The following is a 22940-nucleotide window of genomic DNA, read 5'->3' as shown; positions in this document are numbered from 1 at the left end:
TCAAAAATCAGGCAGTTTCCACAGAAATATCCTTGTGGAGGTAGTTATTCAAAATAGACGTGTAATTTACATAGTTGCCCTCACCGTGAATATCCGTGTTCTGAACACACTACATGCATGACGGATTCATCAAACATTTACTTCTGAGTTGTGAACATGTGGATTACTGAACTTTCATCCACCATAGAAGGCATATTTACACATAGAAACACTTATTCTGTTTTCGCAGGTTTTTCCTAATGTCACATCAGAAAAAGCGGTAGATTTCACATAAAAATCCTCTTGGAGCGATTTATAACCAATAGACATGTAATTTACACAGTTTCCCTCACCATGACGTTCCGTGTTCAGAACAGGCTTTATGTATCACGGATTCGACAAACAATCCTAAGTGAGTTCTGAGAATGTGGATTAGACAACTTTCATCCACCATACAAGGCATTTTACACCTAGAAACACTTAGTCTGTGTGCGCAGATTTTCCCTGATGTCAGATTCGAAAATCAGGCAGTTTTCATAGAAAAATACTCTTGGAGCGATGTCTACCCAATAGACATGTAATATAATTTCTTTCCATCACCGTGACATTCGGTGTTCCGAAAATGCTACACGCATTATGGATTCGACAAACAATGGTTACTGAACTGTGAGCATGTGGATGACCGAACTTTCATTCACCATAAAAGGAATCCTTACACATAGAATTATTTACCTTGATTTTGCAGCTTATTCTTATCGCCAGGTTAGAAAATGAGAAAGATTGTGCTGAAAAATTCTCTTTGAGTGTGTTCTACACACGAGACATGTAAATTACATTGTTTTCCAGAACGTGACATCCGTGTTCCCAACACAATACAAGCATCCTGGATTCGACAAAATTCATTACTGAGATGTGAGCATGTGTATTACAAACTTTCATTCACCATGAATGGCATATTTATTCCTAGAAATATTTTCTCAATTTTCGCAGGTTTTTCATAACGCCTGTTTCAGAAATCATGAAGTTTTTGCAGTAAAATCCTCTTGGTGCGAGTTCTACCAAATAGAAATTTAATTTACACAGTTTCCCTAACCATGATATTCTGTGTTTCGAATACGCTACATACATGACGGATTGCACAAACAATCTTTAATGAGTTGTGAGCATGTGGAGTACCGAACTTTCATCCACCATAAAAGGCATATTGTCACCTAGAAGCATTTACTCAGATTTCGCAGCTTTTCCTAACGCCAGTTTTGGATATGAGGTATTTTTCACAGATAAATGGTCTTAGAGCGAGTTCTACCCAACAGATATGTAAATTCCATAGCTTACCTGACCGTGTCATTCCATCTTCCAAACACATTAATTGCATCACAGGCTTGAAAAACATTCATTACTGAGTTGTGAGCATGTGGATTACCGAAATCTCATTCACCATTAAAGGCATATGTGCACCTACAGAATTTACTCTGATTTTGCAAGTTTTTCTAATGCCAGTTTAAAAAGGAGTCAGATGGCTCAGTAAAATACACTTAGAGCTTGATGTACCCACTAGACATCTAGTTTACATAGTCTCTTCACCATGATATTCTGTGTTCCGAACACGTTACATGCATCAGGGATTCGAAAAAACATTCATTACTGAGTTGTGAGCACGAGGATTAATGAACATTCAACACCAAAATGGGCATATTGACACCGAAGAAATTTTACTCTTATTTCCCAGCTTTCTCCTAACACCAGTTTTGAAATTGAGGTAGATTTCACAGAAAAATTCTCTTGGAGCGAGTTCTTCCCAATCGACATTGAATTTACATAGTTTCCTCACCGTGATATTCCACGTTCCGAACCTGTTACATGCATCAAGGATACGACAAACATTCATTACTGAGGTGAGAACATGTGGATTACCAAACTTTCAACACCATACAGGGCATATTTACACCAAGAAACATTTACCCTGATTTCACAGACTTTTCCAATAGCCAGTTTCGGAAATGAGGCATATTTTGCAGAAAAATGCTCTTTTATCGACTTCTACCCGATAGACATGTAATTTACATAGTTTACCTGACCGTGACATTCTGTGCTCCGAACACATTACATGCATCACGGATTTGACAAACAGTAATTACTGATTTGTGAGCATGTGTATTACCGATCTTTCAGTCACCATTCAAGGAATATTAACACTTGGAATTAATTACTCTGAGTTCCCAGCTATATTCTAATGCCAGTTTTGAAAAACAGGCAGTTTTCACAGAAAAACCGTCTTACATCGAGTTCTATCCAACAGAAATGTAATTGACAGAGATTCCCTCACCGTGTAATTCCATGTTCCGTATATGCTACATGCATCACGGATTCGACACATATTCACTACTGATTTGTTAGCATGTGGATTACTGAACTTTCACCTACTATGAAAGGCATATTTACACTGAGAAGCATTTAATCTTATTTCGCAGCATTTTCTTAACTCCAGTTTAGAAAATGAGGCATATTGCGCAGAAAAATCCTCTTTGAGTGTGTTGTATCCACTAGAACTTTTATTTAAATTGTTTCACTCACCGTGACTTTCCATGTTCTGAACACTAAACATGCATCACGGATTCGACAGATATTTTTAGTGAGTTGTGAGCAGTTTTCATGAATTACCGAACTTTCATCCTCCATACAAGGCATATTAACAACTAGATATATTTATTCTCAGTTTGCAGTTTATTCATACCGCTGGATTCCAAAATCAGGCAGTTTTCTCAAAAAAATCCTCTTGGAGCGAATTCTAACCAATAGACATGTAATTTACTTTTCTTCCTCCACCGTGACATTCCGTGTTATGAACACGTTACATGCAACACGGATTCGAAGAAACATTCATAACTGAGTTGTGAGCATGTGGATTACTGAACTTTCATCCCCATACATGGCAGAGTTACCCCTAGAAAATTTTTCTCTGATTTCCCAGCTTTTTCCTAACACCAGTTTCGAAAATGAGGTAGATCTCACAGAAAAATTCTCTTGGAGCGTGTTCTACCCAATCGGCATGTAATTTACATAGTTTCCTCAGCGTGATATTCCGTGTTCCGCACACGTAACTTGCATCACGGATACGACAAACATGCATTACAGAGGTGAGAACATGTGGATTAACAAACATTCAACACCATACAGGGCATATTTACACCAAGAAACATTTACACTGTGTTCACAGTATTTTCCTAAAGACAGTTTAGAAAATGAGGGAGATTTCACACACAAATGCTCTTGGAGTGACTTCTACCCAATAAAAATATAATTTACATAATTTCCCTCACTGTGACATTCCGTGTTCCGAACATTCTACAAGCATCAAGGATTTCACAAGCATTCATTACTGAGATGTGGGTATGTGTATAGAGATCTTTCATCCACTATGCAAGGCATATTTATACCGAGAAATTTTTACCAGATTTCGCAGAAATTTCCTAAAGCCAGTTTCAAAATTCATGAAGATTTTACAGAAAAATTCTATTGGGGCGAGTCCTATCAAATAGTATTTTAATTTACATAGTTTCCCTCACCATGATATTCCGTGTTCCGAGCACGCTACATGCATGACGGATATGACAAACATTACTTACTGAATTGTAAGCATGAGGATTACCGATCCTTCATTCACCATAAAAGGCATATTCTCACCTAGAAGCATTTACTCAGATTTCGCAGCTTTTCCTAACATCAGTTTCGGAAGTGAGGCATATTTCACGGAAAAATGCTCTTGTAGGGAGCTCTTCCCTATAGATATGTAATTTACTTAGCGTAACTGATTGTGTCATTCCGTCTTCAGATCACGTTAAATACAAAACGGATTCGAAAAACATTCATTACTGAGATGTGAGCATGTGGATAACCGAACTTTCAATCACCATTCAAGGCATATAAACACCTAGAAATATTTATTTTGAGTTCGCATCTTTTTTCTAATGCCAGTATCAAAAATCAGGCAGTTTCCACAGAAATATCCTTGTGGAGGTAGTTATTCAAAATAGACGTGTAATTTACATAGTTGCCCTCACCGTGAATATCCGTGTTCTGAACACACTACATGCATGACGGATTCATCAAACATTTACTTCTGAGTTGTGAACATGTGGATTACTGAACTTTCATCCACCATAGAAGGCATATTTACACATAGAAACACTTATTCTGTTTTCGCAGGTTTTTCCTAATGTCACATCAGAAAAAGCGGTAGATTTCACATAAAAATCCTCTTGGAGCGATTTATAACCAATAGACATGTAATTTACACAGTTTCCCTCACCATGACGTTCCGTGTTCAGAACAGGCTTTATGTATCACGGATTCGACAAACAATCCTAAGTGAGTTCTGAGAATGTGGATTAGACAACTTTCATCCACCATACAAGGCATTTTACACCTAGAAACACTTAGTCTGTGTGCGCAGATTTTCCCTGATGTCAGATTCGAAAATCAGGCAGTTTTCATAGAAAAATACTCTTGGAGCGATGTCTACCCAATAGACATGTAATATAATTTCTTTCCATCACCGTGACATTCGGTGTTCCGAAAATGCTACACGCATTATGGATTCGACAAACAATGGTTACTGAACTGTGAGCATGTGGATGACCGAACTTTCATTCACCATAAAAGGAATCCTTACACATAGAATTATTTACCTTGATTTTGCAGCTTATTCTTATCGCCAGGTTAGAAAATGAGAAAGATTGTGCTGAAAAATTCTCTTTGAGTGTGTTCTACACACGAGACATGTAAATTACATTGTTTTCCAGAACGTGACATCCGTGTTCCCAACACAATACAAGCATCCTGGATTCGACAAAATTCATTACTGAGATGTGAGCATGTGTATTACAAACTTTCATTCACCATGAATGGCATATTTATTCCTAGAAATATTTTCTCATTTTTCGCAGGTTTTTCATAACGCCTGTTTCAGAAATCATGAAGTTTTTGCAGTAAAATCCTCTTGGTGCGAGTTCTACCAAATAGAAATTTAATTTACACAGTTTCCCTAACCATGATATTCTGTGTTTCGAACACGCTACATACATGACGGATTGCACAAACAATCTTTAATGAGTTGTGAGCATGTGGAGTACCGAACTTTCATCCACCATAAAAGGCATATTGTCACCTAGAAGCATTTACTCAGATTTCGCAGCTTTTCCTAACGCCAGTTTTGGATATGAGGTATTTTTCACAGATAAATGGTCTTAGAGCGAGTTCTACCCAACAGATATGTAAATTCCATAGCTTACCTGACCGTGTCATTCCATCTTCCAAACACATTAATTGCATCACAGGCTTGAAAAACATTCATTACTGAGTTGTGAGCATGTGGATTACCGAAATCTCATTCACCATTAAAGGCATATGTGCACCTACAGAATTTACTCTGATTTTGCAAGTTTTTCTAATGCCAGTTTAAAAAGGAGTCAGATGGCTCAGTAAAATACACTTAGAGCTTGATGTACCCACTAGACATCTAGTTTACATAGTCTCTTCACCATGATATTCTGTGTTCCGAACACGTTACATGCATCAGGGATTCGAAAAAACATTCATTACTGAGTTGTGAGCACGAGGATTAATGAACATTCAACACCAAAATGGGCATATTGACACCGAAGAAATTTTACTCTTATTTCCCAGCTTTCTCCTAACACCAGTTTTGAAATTGAGGTAGATTTCACAGAAAAATTCTCTTGGAGCGAGTTCTTCCCAATCGACATTGAATTTACATAGTTTCCTCACCGTGATATTCCACGTTCCGAACCTGTTACATGCATCAAGGATACGACAAACATTCATTACTGAGGTGAGAACATGTGGATTACCAAACTTTCAACACCATACAGGGCATATTTACACCAAGAAACATTTACCCTGATTTCACAGACTTTTCCAATAGCCAGTTTCGGAAATGAGGCATATTTTGCAGAAAAATGCTCTTTTATCGACTTCTACCCGATAGACATGTAATTTACATAGTTTACCTGACCGTGACATTCTGTGCTCCGAACACATTACATGCATCACGGATTTGACAAACAGTAATTACTGATTTGTGAGCATGTGTATTACCGATCTTTCAGTCACCATTCAAGGAATATTAACACTTGGAATTAATTACTCTGAGTTCCCAGCTATATTCTAATGCCAGTTTTGAAAAACAGGCAGTTTTCACAGAAAAACCGTCTTACATCGAGTTCTATCCAACAGAAATGTAATTGACAGAGATTCCCTCACCGTGTAATTCCATGTTCCGTATATGCTACATGCATCACGGATTCGACACATATTCACTACTGATTTGTTAGCATGTGGATTACTGAACTTTCACCTACTATGAAAGGCATATTTACACTGAGAAGCATTTAATCTTATTTCGCAGCATTTTCTTAACTCCAGTTTAGAAAATGAGGCATATTGCGCAGAAAAATCCTCTTTGAGTGTGTTGTATCCACTAGAACTTTTATTTAAATTGTTTCACTCACCGTGACTTTCCATGTTCTGAACACTAAACATGCATCACGGATTCGACAGATATTTTTAATGAGTTGTGAGCAGTTTTCATGAATTACCGAACTTTCATCCTCCATACAAGGCATATTAACAACTAGATATATTTATTCTCAGTTTGCAGTTTATTCATACCGCTGGATTCCAAAATCAGGCAGTTTTCTCAAAAAAATCCTCTTGGAGCGAATTCTAACCAATAGACATGTAATTTACTTTTCTTCCTCCACCGTGACATTCCGTGTTATGAACACGTTACATGCAACACGGATTCGAAGAAACATTCATAACTGAGTTGTGAGCATGTGGATTACTGAACTTTCATCCCCATACATGGCAGAGTTACCCCTAGAAAATTTTTCTCTGATTTCCCAGCTTTTTCCTAACACCAGTTTCGAAAATGAGGTAGATCTCACAGAAAAATTCTCTTGGAGCGTGTTCTACCCAATCGGCATGTAATTTACATAGTTTCCTCAGCGTGATATTCCGTGTTCCGCACACGTAACTTGCATCACGGATACGACAAACATGCATTACAGAGGTGAGAACATGTGGATTAACAAACATTCAACACCATACAGGGCATATTTACACCAAGAAACATTTACACTGTGTTCACAGTATTTTCCTAAAGACAGTTTAGAAAATGAGGGAGATTTTACACACAAATGCTCTTGGAGTGACTTCTACCCAATAAAAATATAATTTACATAATTTCCCTCACTGTGACATTCCGTGTTCCGAACATTCTACAAGCATCAAGGATTTCACAAGCATTCATTACTGAGATGTGGGTATGTGTATTGAGATCTTTCATCCACTATGCAAGGCATATTTATACCTAGAAATTTTTACCAGATTTCGCAGAAATTTCCTAAAGCCAGTTTCAAAATTCATGAAGATTTCACAGAAAAATTCTATTGGGGCGAGTCCTATCAAATAGTATTTTAATTTACATAGTTTCCCTCACCATGATATTCCGTGTTCCGAGCACGCTACATGCATGACGGATATGACAAACATTACTTACTGAATTGTAAGCATGAGGATTACCGATCCTTCATTCACCATAAAAGGCATATTCTCACCTAGAAGCATTTACTCAGATTTCGCAGCTTTTCCTAACATCAGTTTCGGAAGTGAGGCATATTTCACGGAAAAATGCTCTTGTAGGGAGCTCTTCCCTATAGATATGTAATTTACTTAGCGTAACTGATTGTGTCATTCCGTCTTCAGATCACGTTAAATACAAAACGGATTCGAAAAACATTCATTACTGAGATGTGAGCATGTGGATAACCAAACTTTCAATCACCATTCAAGGCATATAAACACCTAGAAATATTTATTTTGAGTTCGCATCTTTTTTCTAATGCCAGTATCAAAAATCAGGCAGTTTCCACAGAAATATCCTTGTGGAGGTAGTTATTCAAAATAGACGTGTAATTTACATAGTTGCCCTCACCGTGAATATCCGTGTTCTGAACACACTACATGCATGACGGATTCATCAAACATTTATTTCTGAGTTGTGAACATGTGGATTACTGAACTTTCATCCACCATAGAAGGCATATTTACACATAGAAACACTTACTCTGTTTTCGCAGGTTTTTCCTAATGTCACATCCGAAAATGCGGTAGATTTCACATAAAAATCCTCTTGGAGCGATTTGTAACCAATAGACATGTAATTTACACAGTTTCCCTCACCATGACGTTCCGTGTTCAGAACAGGCTTTATGTATCACGGATTCGACAAACAATCCTAAGTGAGTTCTGAGAATGTGGATTAGACAACTTTCATCCACCATACAAGGCATTTTACACCTAGAAACACTTAGTCTGTGTGCGCAGATTTTCCCTGATGTCAGATTCGAAAATCAGGCAGTTTTCATAGAAAAATACTCTTGGAGCGATGTCTACCCAATAGACATGTAATATAATTTCTTTCCATCACCGTGACATTCGGTGTTCCGAAAATGCTACACGCATTATGGATTCGACAAACAATGGTTACTGAACTGTGAGCATGTGGATGACCGAACTTTCATTCACCATAAAAGGAATCCTTACACATAGAATTATTTACCTTGATTTTGCAGCTTATTCTTATCGCCAGGTTAGAAAATGAGAAAGATTGTGCTGAAAAATTCTCTTTGAGTGTGTTCTACACACGAGACATGTAAATTACATTGTTTTCCAGAACGTGACATCCGTGTTCCCAACACAATACAAGCATCCTGGATTCGACAAAATTCATTACTGAGATGTGAGCATGTGTATTACAAACTTTCATTCACCATGAATGGCATATTTATTCCTAGAAATATTATCTCATTTTTCGCAGGTTTTTCATAACGCCTGTTTCAGAAATCATGAAGTTTTTGCAGTAAAATCCTCTTGGTGCGAGTTCTACCAAATAGAAATTTAATTTACACAGTTTCCCTAACCATGATATTCTGTGTTTCGAATACGCTACATACATGACGGATTGCACAAACAATCTTTAATGAGTTGTGAGCATGTGGAGTACCGAACTTTCATCCACCATAAAAGGCATATTGTCACCTAGAAGCATTTACTCAGATTTCGCAGCTTTTCCTAACGCCAGTTTTGGATATGAGGTATTTTTCACAGATAAATGGTCTTAGAGCGAGTTCTACCCAACAGATATGTAAATTCCATAGCTTACCTGACCGTGTCATTCCATCTTCCAAACACATTAATTGCATCACAGGCTTGAAAAACATTAATTACTGAGTTGTGAGCATGTGGATTACCGAAATCTCATTCACCATTAAAGGCATATGTGCACCTACAGAATTTACTCTGATTTTGCAAGTTTTTCTAATGCCAGTTTAAAAAGGAGTCAGATGGCTCAGTAAAATACACTTAGAGCTTGATGTACCCACTAGACATCTAGTTTACATAGTCTCTTCACCATGATATTCTGTGTTCCGAACACGTTACATACATCAGGGATTCGAAAAAACATTCATTACTGAGTTGTGAGCACGAGGATTAATGAACATTCAACACCAAAATGGGCATATTGACACCGAAGAAATTTTACTCTTATTTCCCAGCTTTCTCCTAACACCAGTTTTGAAATTGAGGTAGATTTCACAGAAAAATTCTCTTGGAGCGAGTTCTTCCCAATCGACATTGAATTTACATAGTTTCCTCACCGTGATATTCCACGTTCCGAACCTGTTACATGCATCAAGGATACGACAAACATTCATTACTGAGGTGAGAACATGTGGATTACCAAACTTTCAACACCATACAGGGCATATTTACACCAAGAAACATTTACCCTGATTTCACAGACTTTTCCAATAGCCAGTTTCGGAAATGAGGCATATTTTGCAGAAAAATGCTCTTTTATCGACTTCTACCCGATAGACATGTAATTTACATAGTTTACCTGACCGTGACATTCTGTGCTCCGAACACATTACATGCATCACGGATTTGACAAACAGTAATTACTGATTTGTGAGCATGTGTATTACCGATCTTTCAGTCACCATTCAAGGAATATTAACACTTGGAATTAATTACTCTGAGTTCCCAGCTATATTCTAATGCCAGTTTTGAAAAACAGGCAGTTTTCACAGAAAAACCGTCTTACATCGAGTTCTATCCAACAGAAATGTAATTGACAGAGATTCCCTCACCGTGTAATTCCATGTTCCGTATATGCTACATGCATCACGGATTCGACACATATTCACTACTGATTTGTTAGCATGTGGATTACTGAACTTTCACCTACTATGAAAGGCATATTTACACTGAGAAGCATTTAATCTTATTTCGCAGCATTTTCTTAACTCCAGTTTAGAAAATGAGGCATATTGCGCAGAAAAATCCTCTTTGAGTGTGTTGTATCCACTAGAACTTTTATTTAAATTGTTTCACTCACCGTGACTTTCCATGTTCTGAACACTAAACATGCATCACGGATTCGACAGATATTTTTAATGAGTTGTGAGCAGTTTTCATGAATTACCGAACTTTCATCCTCCATACAAGGCATATTAACAACTAGATATATTTATTCTCAGTTTGCAGTTTATTCATACCGCTGGATTCCAAAATCAGGCAGTTTTCTCAAAAAAATCCTCTTGGAGCGAATTCTAACCAATAGACATGTAATTTACTTTTCTTCCTCCACCGTGACATTCCGTGTTATGAACACGTTACATGCAACACGGATTCGAAGAAACATTCATAACTGAGTTGTGAGCATGTGGATTACTGAACTTTCATCCCCATACATGGCAGAGTTACCCCTAGAAAATTTTTCTCTGATTTCCCAGCTTTTTCCTAACACCAGTTTCGAAAATGAGGTAGATCTCACAGAAAAATTCTCTTGGAGCGTGTTCTACCCAATCGGCATGTAATTTACATAGTTTCCTCAGCGTGATATTCCGTGTTCCGCACACGTAACTTGCATCACGGATACGACAAACATGCATTACAGAGGTGAGAACATGTGGATTAACAAACATTCAACACCATACAGGGCATATTTACACCAAGAAACATTTACACTGTGTTCACAGTATTTTCCTAAAGACAGTTTAGAAAATGAGGGAGATTTCACACACAAATGCTCTTGGAGTGACTTCTACCCAATAAAAATATAATTTACATAATTTCCCTCACTGTGACATTCCGTGTTCCGAACATTCTACAAGCATCAAGGATTTCACAAGCATTCATTACTGAGATGTGGGTATGTGTATAGAGATCTTTCATCCACTATGCAAGGCATATTTATACCGAGAAATTTTTACCAGATTTCGCAGAAATTTCCTAAAGCCAGTTTCAAAATTCATGAAGATTTTACAGAAAAATTCTATTGGGGCGAGTCCTATCAAATAGTATTTTAATTTACATAGTTTCCCTCACCATGATATTCCGTGTTCCGAGCACGCTACATGCATGACGGATATGACAAACATTACTTACTGAATTGTAAGCATGAGGATTACCGATCCTTCATTCACCATAAAAGGCATATTCTCACCTAGAAGCATTTACTCAGATTTCGCAGCTTTTCCTAACATCAGTTTCGGAAGTGAGGCATATTTCACGGAAAAATGCTCTTGTAGGGAGCTCTTCCCTATAGATATGTAATTTACTTAGCGTAACTGATTGTGTCATTCCGTCTTCAGATCACGTTAAATACAAAACGGATTCGAAAAACATTCATTACTGAGATGTGAGCATGTGGATAACCGAACTTTCAATCACCATTCAAGGCATATAAACACCTAGAAATATTTATTTTGAGTTCGCATCTTTTTTCTAATGCCAGTATCAAAAATCAGGCAGTTTCCACAGAAATATCCTTGTGGAGGTAGTTATTCAAAATAGACGTGTAATTTACATAGTTGCCCTCACCGTGAATATCCGTGTTCTGAACACACTACATGCATGACGGATTCATCAAACATTTATTTCTGAGTTGTGAACATGTGGATTACTGAACTTTCATCCACCATAGAAGGCATATTTACACATAGAAACACTTATTCTGTTTTCGCAGGTTTTTCCTAATGTCACATCAGAAAAAGCGGTAGATTTCACATAAAAATCCTCTTGGAGCGATTTATAACCAATAGACATGTAATTTACACAGTTTCCCTCACCATGACGTTCCGTGTTCAGAACAGGCTTTATGTATCACGGATTCGACAAACAATCCTAACTGAGTTCTGAGAATGTGGATTAGAGAACTTTCATCCACCATACAAGGCATTTTACACCTAGAAACACTTAGACTGTGTGCGCAGATTTTCCCTGATGTCAGATTTGAAAATCAGGCAGTTTTCATAGAAAAATACTCTTGGAGCGATGTCTACCCAATAGACATGTAATATAATTTCTTTCCATCACTGTGACATTCGGTGTTCCGAAAATGCTACACGCATTACGGATTCGACAAACAATGGTTACTGAACTGTGAGCATGTGGATGACCGAACTTTCATTCACCATAAAAGGAATCCTTACACATAGAATTATTTACCTTGATTTTGCAGCTTATTCTTATCGCCAGGTTAGAAAATGAGAAAGATTGTGCTGAAAAATTCTCTTTGAGTGTGTTCTACACACGAGACATGTAAATTACATTGTTTTCCAGAACGTGACATCCGTGTTCCCAACACAATACAAGCATCCTGGATTCGACAAAATTCATTACTGAGATGTGAGCATGTGTATTACAAACTTTCATTCACCATGAATGGCATATTTATTCCTAGAAATATTTTCTCAATTTTCGCAGGTTTTTCATAACGCCTGTTTCAGAAATCATGAAGTTTTTGCAGTAAAATCCTCTTGGTGCGAGTTCTACCAAATAGAAATTTAATTTACACAGTTTCCCTAACCATGATATTCTGTGTTTCGAACACGCTACATACATGACGGATTGCACAAACAATCTTTAATGAGTTGTGAGCATGTGGAGTACCGAACTTTCATCCACCATAAAAGGCATATTGTCACCTAGAAGCATTTACTCAGATTTCGCAGCTTTTCCTAACGCCAGTTTTGGATATGAGGTATTTTTCACAGATAAATGGTCTTAGAGCGAGTTCTACCCAACAGATATGTAAATTCCATAGCTTACCTGACCGTGTCATTCCATCTTCCAAACACATTAATTGCATCACAGGCTTGAAAAACATTCATTACTGAGTTGTGAGCATGTGGATTACCGAAATCTCATTCACCATTAAAGGCATATGTGCACCTACAGAATTTACTCTGATTTTGCAAGTTTTTCTAATGCCAGTTTAAAAAGGAGTCAGATGGCTCAGTAAAATACACTTAGAGCTTGATGTACCCACTAGACATCTAGTTTACATAGTCTCTTCACCATGATATTCTGTGTTCCGAACACGTTACATGCATCAGGGATTCGAAAAAACATTCATTACTGAGTTGTGAGCACGAGGATTAATGAACATTCAACACCAAAATGGGCATATTGACACCGAAGAAATTTTACTCTTATTTCCCAGCTTTCTCCTAACACCAGTTTTGAAATTGAGGTAGATTTCACAGAAAAATTCTCTTGGAGCGAGTTCTTCCCAATCGACATTGAATTTACATAGTTTCCTCACCGTGATATTCCACGTTCCGAACCTGTTACATGCATCAAGGATACGACAAACATTCATTACTGAGGTGAGAACATGTGGATTACCAAACTTTCAACACCATACAGGGCATATTTACACCAAGAAACATTTACCCTGATTTCACAGACTTTTCCAATAGCCAGTTTCGGAAATGAGGCATATTTTGCAGAAAAATGCTCTTTTATCGACTTCTACCCGATAGACATGTAATTTACATAGTTTACCTGACCGTGACATTCTGTGCTCCGAACACATTACATGCATCACGGATTTGACAAACAGTAATTACTGATTTGTGAGCATGTGTATTACCGATCTTTCAGTCACCATTCAAGGAATATTAACACTTGGAATTAATTACTCTGAGTTCCCAGCTATATTCTAATGCCAGTTTTGAAAAACAGGCAGTTTTCACAGAAAAACCGTCTTACATCGAGTTCTATCCAACAGAAATGTAATTGACAGAGATTCCCTCACCGTGTAATTCCATGTTCCGTATATGCTACATGCATCACGGATTCGACACATATTCACTACTGATTTGTTAGCATGTGGATTACTGAACTTTCACCTACTATGAAAGGCATATTTACACTGAGAAGCATTTAATCTTATTTCGCAGCATTTTCTTAACTCCAGTTTAGAAAATGAGGCATATTGCGCAGAAAAATCCTCTTTGAGTGTGTTGTATCCACTAGAACTTTTATTTAAATTGTTTCACTCACCGTGACTTTCCATGTTCTGAACACTAAATATGCATCAAGGATTCGACAAATATTTTTAATGAGTTGTGAGCATTTTTCATGAATTACCGAACTTTCATCCTCCATACAAGGCATATTAACAACTAGATATATTTATTCTCAGTTTGCAGTTTATTCATACCGCTGGATTCCAAAATCAGGCAGTTTTCTCAAAAAAATCCTCTTGGAGCGAATTCTAACCAATAGACATGTAATTTACTTTTCTTCCTCCACCGTGACATTCCATGTTATGAACAAGTTACATGCAACACGGATTCGAGAAAACATTCATGACTGAGTTGTGAGCATGTGGATTACTGAACTTTCATCCCCATACATGGCAGAGATACCCCTAGAAAATTTTTCTCGGATTTCCCAGCTTTTTCCTAACACCAGTTTCGAAAATGAGGTAGATCTCACAGAAAAATTCTCTTGGAGCGTGTTCTACCCAATCGGCATGTAATTTACATAGTTTCCTCAGCGTGATATTCCGTGTTCAGCACACGTAACTTGCATCACGGATACGACAAACATGCATTACAGAGGTGAGAACATGTGGATTAACAAACATTCAACACCATACAGGGCATATTTACACAAAGAAACATTTACACTGTGTTCACAGTATTTTCCTAAAGACAGTTTAGAAAATGAGGGAGATTTCACACACAAATGCTCTTGGAGCGACTTCTACCCAATAAAAATATAATTTACATAATTTCCCTCACTGTGACATTCCGTGTTCCGAACATTCTACAAGCATCAAGGATTTCACAATCATTCATTACTGACATGTGGGTATGAGTATTGAGATCTTTCATCCACTATGCAAGGCATATTTATACCTAGAAATTTTTACCAGATTTCGCAGAAATTTCCTAAAGCCAGTTTCAAAATTCATGAAGATTTCACAGAAAAATTCTATTGGGGCGAGTCCTATCAAATAGTATTTTAATTTACATAGTTTCCCTCACCATGATATTCCGTGTTCCGAGCATGCTACATGCATGACGGATATGACAAACATTACTTACTGAATTGTAAGCATGAGGATTACCGATCCTTCATTCACCATAAAAGGCATATTCTCACCTAGAAGCATTTACTCAGATTTCGCAGCTTTTCCTAACATCAGTTTCGGAAGTGAGGCATATTTCACGGAAAAATGCTCTTGTAGGGAGCTCTTCCCTATAGATATGTAATTTACTTAGCGTAACTGATTGTGTCATTCCGTCTTCAGATCACGTTAAATACAAAACGGATTCGAAAAACATTCATTACTGAGTTGTGAGCATGTGGATAACCGAACTTTCAGTCACCATTCAAGGCATATAAACACCTAGAAATATTTATTTTGAGTTCGCATCTTTTTTCTAATGCCAGTATCAAAAATCAGGCAGTTTCCACAGAAATATCCTTGTGGAGGTAGTTATTCAAAATAGACGTGTAATTTACATAGTTGCCCTCACCGTGAATATCCGTGTTCTGAACACACTACATGCATGACGGATTCATCAAACATTTATTTCTGAGTTGTGAACATGTGGATTACTGAACTTTCATCCACCATAGAAGGCATACTTACACATAGAAACACTTACTCTGTTTTCGCAGGTTTTTCCTAATGTCACATCCGAAAATGCGGTAGATTTCACATAAAAATCCTCTTGGAGCGATTTATAACCAATAGACATGTAATTTACACAGTTTCCCTCACCATGACGTTCCGTGTTCAGAACAGGCTTTATGTATCACGGATTCGACAAACAATCCTAACTGAGTTCTGAGAATGTGGATTAGAGAACTTTCATCCACCATACAAGGCATTTTACACCTAGAAACACTTAGTCTGTGTGCGCAGATTTTCCCTGATGTCAGATTCGAAAATCAGGCAGTTTTCATAGAAAAATACTCTTGGAGCGATGTCTACCCAATAGACATGTAATATAATTTCTTTCCATCACCGTGACATTCGGTGTTCCGAAAATGCTACACGCATTACGGATTCGACAAACAATGGTTACTGAACTGTGAGCATGTGGATGACCGAACTTTCATTCACCATAAAAGGAATCCTTACACATAGAATTATTTACCTTGATTTTGCAGCTTATTCTTATCGCCAGGTTAGAAAATGAGAAAGATTGTGCTGAAAAATTCTCTTTGAGTGTGTTCTACACACGAGACATGTAAATAACATTGTTTTCCAGAACGTGACATCCGTGTTCCCAACACAATAGAAGCATCCCGGATTCGACAAAAATTCATTACTGAGATGTGAGCATGTGTATTACAAACTTTCATTCACCATGAATGGCAAATTTATTCCTAGAAATATTTTCTCATTTTTCGCAGGATTTTCATAACGCCTGTATCAGAAATCATGAAGTTTTTGCAGTAAAATCCTCTTGGTGCGAGTTCTACCAAATAGAAATTTAATTTACACAGTTTCCCTAACCATGATATTCTGTGTTTCGAACACGCTACATGCATGACGGATTGCACAAACAATCTTTAATGAGTTGTGAGCATGTGGAGTACCGAACTTTCATCCACCATAAAAGGCATATTGTCACCTAGAAGCATTTACTCAGATTTCGCAGCTTTTCCTAACGCCAGTTTTGGATATGAGGTATTTTTCACAGATAAATGGTCTTAGAGCGAGTTCTACCCGACAGATATGTAAATTCCATAGCTTACCTGACCGTGTCATTCCATCTTCCAAACACATTAATTGCATCACAGGCTTGAAAACATTCATTACTGAGTTGTGAGCATGTGGATTACCGAAATCTCATTCACCATTAAAGGCATATGTGCACCTACAGAATTTACTCTGATTTTGCAAGTTTTTCTAATGCCAGTTTAAAAAGGAGGCAGATGGCTCAGTAAAATACACTTTGAGATTGATGTACCCACTAGACATCTAGTTTACATAGTCTCTTCACCATGATATTCTGTGTTCCGAACACGTTACATGCATCAGGGTTTCGAAAAAACATTCATTACTGAGTTGTGAGCACGAGGATTAATGAACTATCAACACCAAAATGGGCATATTGACAACGAAGAAATTTTACTCTTATTTCCCAGCATTCTCCTAACACCAGTTTTGAAATTGAGGTAGATTTCACAGAAAAATTCTCTTGGAGCGAGTTCTTCCCAATCGACATTGAATTTACATAGTTTCCTCACCGTGATATTCCACGTTCCGAACCTGTTACATGCATCAAGGATACGACAAACATTCATTACTGAGGTGAGAACATGTGGATTACCAAACTTTCAACACCATACAGGGCATATTTACACCAAGAAACATTTACCCTGATTTCACAGACTTTTCCAATAGCCAGTTTCGGAAATGAGGCATATTTTGCAGAAAAATGCTCTTTTATCGACTTCTACCCGATAGACATGTAATTTACATAGTTTACCTGACCGTGACATTCTGTGCTCCGAACACATTACATGCATCACGGATTTGAAAAACAGTTATTACTGATTTGTGAGCATGTGTATTACCGAGCTTTCAGTCACCATTCAAGGAATATTAACACTTGGAATTATTTACTCTGAGTTCCCAGCTATATTCTAATGCCAGTTTTGAAAAACAGGCAGTTTTCACAGAAAAACCGTCTTACATCGAGTTCTATCCAACAGAAATGTAATTGACAGAGATTCCCTCACCGTGTAATTCCATGTTCCGTATATGCTACATGCATCACGGATTCGACACATATTCACTACTGATTTGTTAGCATGTGGATTACTGAACTTTCACTTACTATGAAAGGCATATTTACACTGAGAAGCATTTAATATTATTTCGCAGCATTTTCTTAACTCCAGTTTAGAAAATGAGGCATATTGCGCAGAAAAATCCTCTTTGAGTGTGTTGTATCCACTAGAACTTTTATTTAAATTGTTTCACTCACCGTGACTTTGCATGTTCTGAACACTAAATATGCATCAAGGATTCGACAAATATTTTTAATGAGTTGTGAGCATTTTTCATGAATTACCGAACTTTCATCCTCCATACAAGGCATATTAACATCTAGATATATTTAATCTCAGTTTGCAGGTTATTCATAATGCTGGATTCCAAAATCAGGCAGTTTTCTCAAAAAAATCCTCTTGGAGCGAATTCTAACCAATAGACATGTAATTTACTTTTCTTCCTCCACCGTGACATTCCGTGTTATGAACACGTTACATGCAACACGGATTCGAGAAAACATTCATGACTGTGTTGTGAGCATGTGGATTACTGAACTTTCATCCCCATACATGGCAGAGTTACAAATAGAAAATTTTTCTCTGATTTCCCAGCTTTTTCCAAACACCAGTTTCGAAAATGAGGTAGATCTCACAGAAAAATTCTCTTGGAGCGAGTTCTACCCAATCGGCATGTAATTTACATAGTTTCCTCAGCGTGATATTCCGTGTTCCGCACACGTAACTTGCATCACGGATACGACAAACATGCATTACAGAGGTGAGAACATGTGGATTAAAAAACATTCAACACCATACAGGGCATATTTACACCAAGAAACATTTACACTGTGTTCACAGTATTTTCCTAAAGACAGTTTAGAAAATGAGGGAGATTTCACACACAAATGCTCTTGGAGCGACTTCTACCCAATAAAAATATAATTTACATAATTTCCCTCACTGTGACATTCCGTGTTCCGAACATTCTACAAGCATCAAGGATTTCACAAGCATTCATTACTGAGATGTGGGTATGTGTATTGAGATCTTTCATTCACTATGCAAGGCATATTTATACCTAGAAATTTTTACCAGATTTCGCAGAAATTTCCTAAAGCCAGTTTCAAAATTCATGAAGATTTCACAAAAAAATTCTATTGGGGCGAGTCCTATCAAATAGTATTTTAATTTAAATAGTTTCCCTCACCATGATATTCCGTGTTCCGAGCACGCTACATGCATGACGGATATGACAAACATTACTTACTGAATTGTAAGCATGAGGATTACCGATCCTTCATTCACCATAAAAGGCATATTCTCACCTAGAAGCATTTACTCAGATTTCACAGCTTTTCCTAACATGAGTTTCGGAAGTGAGGCATATTTCACGGAAAAATGCTCTTGTAGGGAGCTCTTCCCTATAGATATGTAATTTACTTAGCGTAACTGATTGTGTCATTCCGTCTTCAGATCACGTTAAATACAAAACGGATTCGAAAAACATTCATTACTGAGTTGTGAGCATGTGGATAACCGAACTTTCAGTCACCATTCAAGGCATATAAACACCTAGAAATATTTATTTTGAGTTCGCATCTTTTTTCTAATGCCAGTATCAAAAATCAGGCAGTTTCCACAGAAATATCCTTGTGGAGGTAGTTATTCAAAATAGACGTGTAATTTACATAGTTGCCCTCACCGTGAATATCCGTGTTCTGAACACACTACATGCATGACGAATTCGTCAAACATTTATTTCTGAGTTGTGAACATGTGGATTACTGAACTTTCATCCACCATAGAAGGCATATTTACACATAGAAACACTTACTCTGTTTTCGCAGGTTTTTCCTAATGTCACATCCGAAAATGCGGTAGATTTCACATAAAAATCCTCTTGGAGCGATTTATAACCAATAGACATGTAATTTACACAGTTTCCCTCACCATGACGTTCCGTGTTCAGAACAGGCTTTATGTATCACGGATTCGACAAACAATCCTAACTGAGTTCTGAGAATGTGGATTAGAGAACTTTCATCCACCATACAAGGCATTTTACACCTAGAAACACTTAGTCTGTGTGCGCAGATTTTCCCTGATGTCAGATTCGAAAATCAGGCAGTTTTCATAGAAAAATACTCTTGGAGCGATGTCTACCCAATAGAAATGTAATATAATTTCTTTCCATCACCGTGACATTCGGTGTTCCGAAAATGCTACACGCATTACGGATTCGACAAACAATGATTACTGAGCTGTGAGCATGTGGATTACCGAACTTTCATTCACCATAAAAGGAATCCTTACACATAGAATTATTTACCTTGATTTTGCAGCTTATTTTTATCGCCAGGTTAGAAAATGAGAAAGATTGTGCTGAAAAATTCTCTTTGAGTGTGTTCTACACATGAGACATGTAAATAACCTTGGTCCGGAACGTGACATCCGTGTTCCCAACACAGTACAAGCATCCCGGATTCGACAAAAATTCATTAGTGAGATGTGAGCATGTGTATTACAAACTTTCATTCACCATGCATGGCATATTTATTCCTAGAAATATTTTCTCATTTTTCGTAGGTTTTTCATAATGCCTGTTTCATAAATCATGAATTATTTGCAGTAAAATCCTCTTGGTGCGAGTTCTACCAAATAGAAATTTAATTTACACATTTTCCCTAACCATGATATTCTGTGTTTCGAACACACGACATACATGACGGATTGCACAATCATTCTTTAATGAGTTGTGAGCATGTGGAGTACCGAACTTTCATCCACCATAAAAGGCATATTGTCACCTAGAATCATTTACTCAGATTTCGCAGCTTTTCCTAACGCCAGTTTTGGATATGAGGAATTTTTCACAGATAAATGGTCTTATAGTGAGTTCTACCCGAGAGATCTGTAATTTCCATAGCTTATCTGACCGTGTCATTCCATCTTCCAAACACATTAATTGCATCACAGACTTGAAAAACATTCATTACTGAGTTGTGAACGTGTGGATTACCGAAATCTCATTCACCATTAAAGGCATATGTGCACCTACAGAATTTACTCTGATTTTGCAAGTTTTCTAATGCCATTTTAAAAATGAGGCAGATGGCTCAGTAAAATACACTTTGAGATTGATGTACCCACTAGACATCTAGTTTACATAGTCTCTTCACCATGATATTCTGTGTTCCGAACACGTTACATGCATCAGGGTTTCGAAAAAGATTCATTACTGAGTTGTGAGCACGAGGAATAATGAACATTCATCACCAAAATGGGCATATTGACACCGAAGGAATTTTACTCATATTTCCCAGCTTTTCCTAAAACCAGTTTTGAAATTGAGGTAGATTTCACACAAAATTTCTCTTGGAGCGAGTTCTTCCCAATCGACATTGAATTTACATAGTTTCCTCCCCGTGATATTCCGCATTCACAACCTGTTACATGCATCAAGGATACGACAAACATTCATTACTGAGGTGAGAACATGTGGATTACAAAACTTTCAACACCATGTAGGGCATATTTACACCAAGAAACATTTACCCTGATTTCACAGACTTTTCCGATAGCCAGTTTCGGAAATGAGGCATATTTTGCAGAAAAATGCACTTTTATCGACTTCTACCCGATAGACATGTAATTTACATAGTTTACCTGACCGTGACATTCTGTGCTCCGAACACATTACATGCATCACGGATTTGACAAACAGTTATTACTGATTTGTGAGCATGTGCATTACCAAGCTTTCATTCACCATTCAAGGAATATTAACACTTGGAATTATTTACTCTGAGTTCCCAGCTATTTTCTAATGCCAGTTTTGAAAAACAGGCAGTTTTCACAGAAAAACCGTCTTACATCGAGTTCTATCCAACAGAAATGTAATTGACAGAGATTCCCTCACCGTGTAATTCCATGTTCCGTATATGCTACATGCATCACGGATTCGACACATATTCACTACTGAGTTGTTCGCATGTGGATTACTGAACTTTCACCTACTATGAAAGGCATGTTTACACCGAGAAGCATTTAATCTTATTTCGCAGCATTTTCTTAACTCCAGTTTAGAAAATGAGGCATATTGCGCAGAAAAATCCTCTTTGAGTCTGTTGTATCCAATAGAACTTTTATTTAAATTGTTTCAGTCACCGTGACTTTCCATATTCTGAACACGATACATGCATCACGGATTCGACAAATATTTTTAATGGGTTGTGAGCATTTTCATGAATTACCGAACTTTCATCCTCCATACAAGGCATATTAATAACTAGATATATTTATTCTCATTTTGCAGGGTATTCATAAAGCTGGATTCCAAAATCAGGCAGTTTTCTCAAAAAAATCCTCTTGGAGCGAATTCTAACCAACAGATATTTAATTTACTTTTCTTCCTCCACCGTGACGTTCCGTGTTACGAACACACTACATGCAACACGGATTTGAAAAAGCATTCATGACTGAGTTGTGAGCATGTGGATTACTGAACTTTCATCCCCATACATGGCAGAGATACCCCTAGAAAATTTTTCTCTGATTTCCCAGCTTTTTCCTAACACCAGTTTCGAAAATGAGGTAGATATCACAGAAAAATTCTCTTGGAGAGAGTTCTACCCAATCGGCATGTAATTTACATAGTTTCCTCAGCGTGATATTCCGTGTTCCACACACGTAACATGCATCACGGATACGACAAACATGCATTACAGAGGTGAGAACATGTGGATTAACAATCTTTCAACACCATACAGGGCATATTT

Source organism: Camelus bactrianus, unplaced genomic scaffold, assembly GCF_048773025.1.
Source record: "Camelus bactrianus isolate YW-2024 breed Bactrian camel unplaced genomic scaffold, ASM4877302v1 HiC_scaffold_34, whole genome shotgun sequence".
NCBI lineage: Eukaryota > Metazoa > Chordata > Mammalia > Artiodactyla > Camelidae > Camelus > Camelus bactrianus.
The sequence above is the reverse complement of the archived record's forward strand: the minus strand, read 5'-3'. Positions refer to the sequence as shown.